Source organism: Neofelis nebulosa, chromosome 6, assembly GCF_028018385.1.
Source record: "Neofelis nebulosa isolate mNeoNeb1 chromosome 6, mNeoNeb1.pri, whole genome shotgun sequence".
Taxonomy (NCBI): domain Eukaryota; kingdom Metazoa; phylum Chordata; class Mammalia; order Carnivora; family Felidae; genus Neofelis; species Neofelis nebulosa.
The window spans coordinates 122,289,560-122,298,470 of record NC_080787.1 but is presented as its reverse complement, the minus strand read 5'-3'; the positions used below and the strand labels follow the sequence as shown (position 1 = coordinate 122,298,470).

Sequence of the window (8,911 nt, the reverse complement as noted above, 5' to 3'; positions counted from 1 at the left end):
TTCATTGTCACACAACAGTAATTATCTTAACAGAGCCTGGCCCTGCTATTTATAGTACTATTAGAAATAAGAGCTAAAGCTCAATGTTTCCGAAGTAAAAGCTATAATTTTTGGAAAATGACTTTTATTGTTTTGAGAATACAACTCTTTCAGTTAACTAAGGGTACATTTTACAAGTACCAAAAATATCTAACAAGAAGGTACATTAATTAAATTTTAGCCTCTGAGAGTACTTTGTTGGGGATTTTTTTAGTGACATGAGACAGACCTGTTAATATTGATTTTGAATTTTTCTTTCTTTCTTTTTTAAAGTTTATCTATTTATTTTGAGAAAGAGAGTACAAGTGGGGGAGGGGCAGAGCGAGAGCGAGAGCGAGAGCAAGAGCGAGAATCCCAAGCAGGCTCTGCACGGCCAACGCCAGCACAGAGCCCAATGCAGGGTTTGATGTAGGGCTCAGTGCGGTGTTACATGCAGGGCTCGAACCCAAGAACTGTGAGATCATGACCTGAGCCAAAATCAAGAGTTGGACACCAACCAACTGAATCACCCAGATGCCCTCTTCTCTTCACTTTTTAATTGGATTTTTGTTTTCTTTTTATCGAGTTTTAAGAATTCCTTGTATATTATCAGATATGTTTTGTAAAGACTTTCTTCTAGTCTGAAGCTTTTTGTTTCATTCCTTAGCTAGCCTTTCACAGAACAGAACCTTTTAATTTTAATAAAACCTGACTTGTTAATTTTTTCTTTCATGGATTATGCTTTTGGTGGTGTATCTAAAACATTATTGCCAAGCCCAAGATCACCTAGATTATCTCCTATGTTGCCTCTTAGAAGTTTTATAGTTTTGCATTTTACATTGCAATCTATATTTCATTTCAGTTAATTGCTTTTTTTAGAACAATTCAGAAAAATAAAATTCTAGTTTATCGTTGGACAACACTGTTTCACGCATATATGAAACAGGCCGGAAAAATAAATAAATAAATAGCAACTTCACTGACAAAAAAAGGAAAAAAAAAAAACCAAACACCTTTATCTTTGGCCTTTTTAACCATCTCATACAAAGCAACTACTTGAAGTATAGCTAAGTACATACATAAAAAAAGTTACCAAAATGCTCAGAGTAAGATTGGTTTCTTGTTGTTTTTGCTTTTTTTTTTTTTTAAAAAGTTTTATTTCTCCTTTGAGATTATAATGAACATGGACTCACCACAAGTAGAGTCCGAAGGAGGACAGAGAATGTTCCAAAGTCTGGTTTGGTCATCAGAGATCTTTAAAAATGACCCCTAAAAACATGTGGGAGGGGTAGAGAGAGAGAGGGAGAGAATTCCAAGCAAGTTCTGCACTGTCAGCACAGAGCCCGACTTGGGGTTTGATTTCATGAACCACGAGATCATGACCTGAGCTGAAATCAAGAGTCAGATGCTTCATCAACTGAGCCACCCACACGCCCCGCCCCACACCTTTTCTTTTTCCTTTTTTTAATTCCTGAGAACTACGAATTCCTTGCAAGCACAGCTTGTTTCTGCAGATTATTTTCCAAACATGTACAAAATGGAACCAAAATGGAGAATCCCTTAAGAACCCGAAGAGGTGTTCCATTACTTTTAAAGCTACATTATCTGGTAGCAAGTGTTCCAGCCTTCAGTTGCCAGCCACTTCCTCATCCTGTTCCCAAGAGTTAGCTGGATGAAAACATCTTTCCAGTGATTGTTTTCATTTCTTTTTTCTTGGCACCTGGGCATGCATGATTTAGGACCTTGAGGAATGTGTTTGCTTGCATACTTGTGTGAATATGGGCCTGAAAGTCCTTGATGTGGTAGTGCAAATAGTCCCGGAACGTGGGAATCACCCAGAACATGGTGTTGTCTTAAGACTGGCATTGGTGTAGTGAGGGAACAGCATGAAGCTAAGATAGCCAGTGTTGTCACCCATGATAGCATCTGTCTTTCAGCTCGAGAGGAGGTTCCCTGTGGCTAAGGAGGACCTGTAGGGCTGTATGGCTGGCTCTGCCTCCTTCTTCAAAGTCCTGCATGAACACTTTTCCAATGGCCGCATCATCAACATCCTTAAGCACTATGCTGAAGACGACTGTGACTCTGTCTTTTTAAGACTCAGCGTACATGGTCTCATCATCCCTACATGGATAACTGCCCTGTTCTCTCCTTCTTTATCCTCTTCTTGGAACTGGAAGTATTTCTCAAAGACAGAGGCAAAACAATTTCATTTCAACATGCCAACCTGATGCACAGTGGAATCTTGGATGCCGGCAGATTTCCAAAGTCACAATAGCAAAAAAGATATTGTATCTTGACTCAGGATTTACCAAGAAGCTCCCATACACTCTCTTTAATAACTCATCAGCACTATGTGCCTCAATTCCTTGCTGAATTTCAAAGAAATACTGACCATCACTTTTGTTTTGTCTCCATTAGGATTTGAAATACGATAGCAGACTCCACCGAAATCTGCACATGTGACTGCTGCTTCTGGTTTGCTGTGAGGGGCTGCATTCTCGAAATTGAGTGCCAGCATCTCCTCAATGATGCACTTGTTTGCCTCCAGCAGGATCCTAGCAGCAGTTGGCCCCAACGCCTGAACCCGCCTGCCCAGCCACCTAGCCACCACCACTGCCACCTCACCCACCTAGGCTGAGTGATTTATTGTTGTTGTTGCTTTTAAGCGCTTTTGAGTTTACCCTGATGATGTTTTCAGAACATTTTTCATCTTTCGGGCTTTCAGATTTAATCATTGTATGATTTCCTGAACCTGGAATGGCTTCTTTGTGGAATTAGCCATTCTGTAGTATTTATTAATCATAGTATTCGGGGGCGCCTGGGTGGCGCAGTCGGTTAAGCGTCCGACTTCAGCCAGGTCACGATCTCGCGGTCTGTGAGTTCGAGCCCCGCGTCAGGCTCTGGGCTGATGGCTCGGAGCCTGGAGCCTGTTTCCGATTCTGTGTCTCCCTCTCTCTCTGCCCCTCCCCCGTTCATGCTCAGTCTCTCTCTGTCCCAAAAATAAATAAAAAACGTTGAAAAAAAATCATAGTATTCAGATTCTCTCAGTGGTATTTGCTTATTCCATCAAAAACTGTTAGTGATATCGTGTTTTCTGTCAAGCATCACGTAAGCAGCACATAGTTGAATTTTAAGTTAAAAAATAATCTGAAAATCTTTGCTTTGCCCTTTTCCTTTTATGACATAGCTGTTCTATTTGATCTCACCTCAATCGTTTTATTGCATGTTTCTTCTTCTTTTTTTTTTTTTTTTAAATGATTTGAAGTTTCATTTGCTTTCTACCTTGTACTATTTGGACTATACTTTATCTAAACTGTTTTCTGGTCTTGTTTTGCTTTATTTCTCATTACATTTTAGACTTTTGCTCACTTTCTCCTTGAAACTCTTGCTTCCTGCAGCGTCCATGAAGCCATGTATCTCCTGATTCTTCCGTCTTCCCTCCGGCACTTTCTTCTCAATTATGATGTTAGGCCCCTCCCTCTCTTCCCATTCCTCAAATGCTGATGCTCTTCAGAGCTCCCCTTTTCTTCCCAACCCACTTTCTCCAGGCCATTTTGGCCATTTCCTTGGATTTAATTATTATCCATACATTAACAATTCCCAATCCTTCAGATCTATCCTAGATCCCTCACTTGTACTCAAGACCATAGACATAACTAACTGCCAAATATCTCCATTTGGACACCCCACAGGCACTTTAAACACAATGTGATCAAAATGACTCTTGTTTCTTTCCCAGTGAACCTGATTCTCTGCCAGAATTTTCCCTCCAGAATTTGATAGCACTATCCACTTCAATCCTAAAGCCAGAAAATCTGGGAAGATATTTAACCCTCTGGTTTCCCTCAGCCCTCATAGCTCTCACCACACCTTTCAGTATTCTTGATTCTGGATTCTACATAACAATGGAATTCATCTTCCTCTCCCTGTCCCCAGAGCTTCTGCTATGGAGTTAAGTGACTACCAGCTCTTACTTACTTAGATCCTACAAAAGCTGCCTAATTGGTCTTTTTCAATCTAACCTCCCTCCTGCAAACAGAAGAATCTTCTAAAATGCAAATCTGACTGTGTTACTCCCACACTTAAAACTCTTCAGTGGATTTCCATTACTTTTAAATAAATCTTGGAAGGCCCTCCTTGATCTTGACCTCACTTATCTCTGCCATCTCTTCTTTTTTTTTTTTCCTGCCACCTCTCCTTGAGCCAACCTCTCTATCTCACTATATTCTCCAGCCATAGCTATACTAAGTTTATGTTAGCTCCTTGGACATGCCATGAACCCTATGGCAGCCACTGTAAATTGCCACCAGTATCCATCCATTTTCTTCTTTTTAAAGAATTGATCTCACTCCAGATTTAGTAAGGTGCATAACTGCTGGTTACTACTGTTACCAGCCACCCCTGCTGTTAGGTGTGGCTCTGTGACCAGGCTTTCATGAATGGAATGTGTGGAAGAGTGATATGTGCAACTTTAATGTTACTTCCTTAAGAATAAGTTGATTGCCCTTCATTCCTTTCGTGGGGCTGGAGTGTGAATGTGGAGCTGGTGAACAACTTTTGACCATGAGAATGAGGAAACACACAAGGAAGTTAGGAAGGCTATAAAACGGAAAGAACCTGTGACCATGAAGGACTATGTGGCATACAGATTTTTGAGTTCTTAATTATAGCAGTTTAGCCTATGTATCAGTCAGGATCACTTGGGTAATGCTGCAGTAACAAACAACCCTTAAAGCCAAGTGGCTTAACACAACAAAGGTTTATTTTTCACTCATGCTACAAGTACAGCACGGATCAGTAAGGTGGCTTTGCTCACGTGGTCATTCAGGGCCCCAGCCTAATAGATGGCTTCATCTAAATATATTCTTTAATGAGGACATAGGAGAGAAGGACACTTGGCAAACTGTGTTCTGTCTCTTAAAGTTTCCAGCTGGGAGTCAGGCATACTACACTCAGGGTGCAAGTCATACTGTCTCACCTAATTCAAAGAGGATTAAGGACAGATAATCCTATCATGTTTCCAGAAGGAAGGGAAGACCAGAATATGTGTGACTAGTCCTGATGACTAGCTCAGCTTCTGCCTTAATGTGTCTTAACTGGTGTTCCCTCAAAAGAGGTAACCTCTGTTTCTCTTGCTCAAGTGTTTGTAGGATGTTTTCTTTATGTTTCCAAATATATATTTCAAAGATCTCACAAGACTATATCTTCTTCTTAATCCTTCCTGCAATAATTACCCTTGGGAATCCTAAAGTAACTATTCCCTTTGCATAATATTTTCCTAAATATTTATCTCAATATCTGAACTCTCTCCAAAGCTCCAGTCTTAGATTTCCAACTGCCAATACCTGTCAAACTTGGCAAGCTTAAAACAATTGACTGCAGTACTTAAATCTGATTCTTCTGAGTTTATATTCTTATTTTGTTTTATCTCTGTATCTCCAGGCCCGAAAATTAGTGCCTGGCATGAGAAGGGGCACTGCATACTTAATGAATGAATGAATATTATAAAGATTTTTATTTATTTTAAATGTTTATTTATTTTGAGAGAGAGCATGAGCAGGGGGAGGGGCACAGAGAGGAGGAGAGAGAATCCCAAGCAGGGTCTGTGCTATCAGCATGGAGCCTGACACAGGGCTCCATCTCATGAGCTGGGAGATCATGACCTGAGCCAAAATCAAGAGTCAGGCGTTCAACCGACGGAGCCACCCAGGTGCCCCTGGAAAGATCTGACAATGGCTTGCCAACCAGGAATCTTCTTTGATTCCAATTTCCTCCTTACGAGCCTGCGCACAGTCCTTCTCCTTGCCACAATTGGCTAGTCCAGTGCTCTTTGCCTAGCAACTAAATGATTACAATAGTTTTCTCACAGTTATCTCCATCAACAAATTTTTTTCATTCTTCTACCTACTTTATGGAATGTTCCCATATTAATTTCCTCGAAGCATGTGACATTCAGTCACACATTCTACAGCCCTGTAAGGAGTGCAATCACACGCAAGCAGTATGGTATGTTCTGAAGGTAAGCACAAATAAGGCACAGTCTCCATGCTTGAGAAGCTTACAGTCCAGTGGGAGACAGACATGTGTCTAGAGACACAGAACCGGGAAAGCAGAGCCAAAAACAGAGGAGCACAAAGGTGGAGTGACAGATGTGACAGATGTTGAATCAGCCAAGGAGTCAGAGAAACGGAGACACTTACTTCATGTCCTAACAGACAATTAGACATTCTCCAGAATCAGCATTAGATGGAAATAGGAATCATTCCTGTTTTGAGTCAGGAGGGGGAAGAACTGGGCACCAACTGGGGTTAGTTTGGGAGTGGGCAGGGATTGACGGCAATTTTATCTGAGGACCTCTGTTTTCTCTCTGATGCGTGAGAAGGACAAAGGATGAGTCACTGTGCTGTGTAGTCCTCCAGGAAGGCCTGGATGTGCTGCCAGCTGGTGAGAATGGCTTGGTTCCCCATACCTGCTGGAAACCTCTAGCTACGTCCGCAGCATTCAATTTAATTCTACAAACAGGTACTGATGTACTGGGACCAGTGTTTGGCTACAGTAGGTAACTGCTCTTCCTTGTCCTTCCTTGCACATCTCCAGAATTCAAGCTGTGTTTTGGCTTTCACAAGAATACTCAGATATACACTGCTTTCCAGGGGAGGGAGCCTGAAGTCAAATGAATTGTTGCATGGATTTTGTAAATTCAGAGCAGACCCAATTGCTTAGAAGCAAAGCCTTGGCAATGTTTTATTTACACAAGCCAGGCTTTTTTCAGAAAGAAAATAAGAGGGTTTGGGTTGGGGAAGGGGGCCGGGAGGAGTACTATTTTTGGAAATCCAAGGGCTGAATATGAATATAGAGCCAAAGCCTGGAAAATTAAAAGCATAGATTTTGGGAAGGGAAAGATCATCCTGTCCCCTGACTGCACCCCGCCCCCGCCCCGCCACCACATGCACCCCATCAAAAGGAATATAGTCTGACCAGCAGGCAGGAAGATGTGGAATTTTGTAGTTTACTTTAAGTGTGCCTTTTGTGCAAGGCCCTTGCAGAATAAAACAGATCATGTGATCTGATGAAGGTGATGGACAAATCCTCTTAACAGAAGCACACGAGGAGTGTTCTTTGTCTTCCTACTGACCTAGACTTTGTTACGATTCCTGGCTCTTATGCTTGGGATTCCAGAAGCATACAGTTTTTTACAAGATACTCTAGAAATGTTCATGGACCTTTCCCTGATGAATTTCCAAAAGGACTAGAAATGCCACTTTAGAAAATACGCAGGAAGCTGAGGTCACGTACGTGAGCTGCCAAACACCAGCAGAGACAGGGCATTGGATTAAGCAGAATTGTACCCCCCCCCAACCCCACTCATTCGACGAACCCATAAAAAAGAGAACCGGAGGCTTTCTGAAAGAGAAAATCTAAGCTTCTAACTGTCCTCCAAGGCACACCCTAGAAAAGACTTAATAGCTAAATAATAATTATCAGGCAAATCAAATTACCTATATAATAAGAAGCACACTACTCTTACTTTACACGAAGAACTGCTGAGGATTACCTTGAAATCTCCTTGAAATTGGTCTAGAATTGCTTTATGGTAAAGAACCTAAAAGACACGTTTTCTTTCATTCTCTCTTTTAGGCAGATTTGTAAGAGAAAAATTAATGCTAGGAAGCCAGCCATTTCTTTTCAAAAGATAGATCCTCCCCTGCCACACCTACTTTTTTTTTTCAATATAGAACTTTAGTATTGCTCAAAAGGATATGAGCATGTCAGGTGGCCTTTAAAAAATGCTTTTAAAAGAAAGAAAAAAATAATCCAGACAGACAGGAAATCACCAGAATTCCTTTAACTCTTTATAATTTCTGGAAATGAGGACACCTAGGGGCGCCTGGGTGGCTCAGTAAGCGTCTGACTTCAGTTCAGGGTATGATCTCACAGTCCATGAGTTCCGGCCCCACATCGGGCTCTCTGCTGTCAGCACAGAGTCTGCTTCAAATCCGCTGTCCCCCACCCCCTCGTCCCCTCCTCAACTTGTTGTAAATAAATAAATAAACTTAAAAAAATAATAATAATTTCTGGAACTGAGAGAAGAGCTTGGAGTGTGGTTAATTTCTCCCCAAGGAAATGTCAAACTCTCGTCAGTGGAGAAGCCTCTTGTCAACATTTAGGACTCCAAGGTGTGTAGGAACATGAGGAATCTTATACGCTACTCCAGTCACCTGAACTTTTGTCAAGGCAAACCAGACCGATTCTGAACGGGTGGGTCATGGGTGCAGCCCGTGCCCCCCTGGATCCTGTCATCTGGCTGAGGCGACCATGCCCCAGCTGGTGTGAGTGTTGGCCTCTGATGGCTCACACCTTCCCCTGTCACAAAGGCCGAGCCTTCAGCTGTGTGAGAGTCTCCTGCCTGGGAGGTCATGCCCTGCCCCAGGGATGGACGGTAGAACAGCTGGCACCCAGTGACTGCCTTACACAGAGGTTCAAAAGGCTGGCCTTTCCTCGGGTCATGACAAACTCTGTGGGACAGCTGTGGTCAGCGTGTCCCCTGTGGGGCCTGGCTGAAGCTAGGCCATAGCTCGTCTTGACTTAGCTTTCCTTTTTGTCAGATATCTTGCTCTTGCAACTTTCTCTCTCTGGAGAGGATTCCATCAACAAACGTCTTCCACAAGAATCCTGTCTGAGGCTCTGCTTCTCAGAAAGCCATCCTGAGACAATGCAACAGAATAAAATCTGAGACTCTCTTATGTTATTTCTACAATCCCTCTTTTCTCCTTTTTCCTCTCTATGCCAGTCAATATTCATGCTTTTCATATTTTCTTTCTTTCCTTTTTTTTAATCAAAATCTTCCCTCAGGAAAAGATCTGACAGCTTCAGCCTCATACACATTAATGAT

At 42.0% G+C, this 8,911-nt stretch overlaps 1 pseudogene; it reads right to left on the bottom strand.

Annotated features, from left to right (window-relative positions):
• Nucleotides 1-1,508: 1,508 nt before the first annotated feature.
• On the bottom strand, nucleotides 1,509-6,485 carry LOC131515479 (actin-related protein 2/3 complex subunit 2-like; annotated as a pseudogene).
• Nucleotides 6,486-8,911: the final 2,426 nt, after the last annotated feature.